The sequence below is a fragment of the Propithecus coquereli genome, unplaced genomic scaffold (genome assembly GCF_000956105.1).
Source record: "Propithecus coquereli isolate 6110/MARCELLA unplaced genomic scaffold, Pcoq_1.0 Scaffold329, whole genome shotgun sequence".
In the NCBI taxonomy this organism is placed as follows: Eukaryota; Metazoa; Chordata; class Mammalia; order Primates; family Indriidae; genus Propithecus; species Propithecus coquereli.
The window spans coordinates 1,596,675-1,597,221 of NW_012148941.1; positions in this window are offsets into that span (position 1 = coordinate 1,596,675).

Genomic DNA, 547 nt, shown 5'->3' on the forward strand with positions numbered 1-547 from the left:
CGTCTGTAATCCTAACAGTCTGGGAGGCCAAGGTGGGAGGATCACTTGAGGTCAGGAGTTTGAGGTTGCTGTGAGCTAGGCTGATGCCACAGCACTCTAGCCAGGGCAACAGAGGGAGATTCTGTCTCAAGAAAAAAAAAAAAAAACCATTAGAAGACACAGATGTAAGCTTTGTGGCCTTGGTTTAGGCAATGTTTTCTTAGATATGGTGCCCGAAAGCACAAGCAACCAAAGAAGAAACCAGATAAATTGGATTTTATCAAAATTAAAACATCTGTCCAATGGAACACAATAGAGAACCCAGAAATAAACCCACACGTCTATAGTGAACTTATCTTCAACAAAGGTGCCAAGAACATATAGTGGGGAAAGGACAGTCTCTTCAATAAATGGTGTTGGGAAAACTGGAAATCCATATGCAGAAGAATGAAACTAGACCCTTATCTCTCTCACACCATATACAAAAATCAAATGAAAATGGATTAAAGACTTAAATCTAAGACCTGAAACTATGAAACTACTAAAAGAGAACACTGGGGAAATGCTT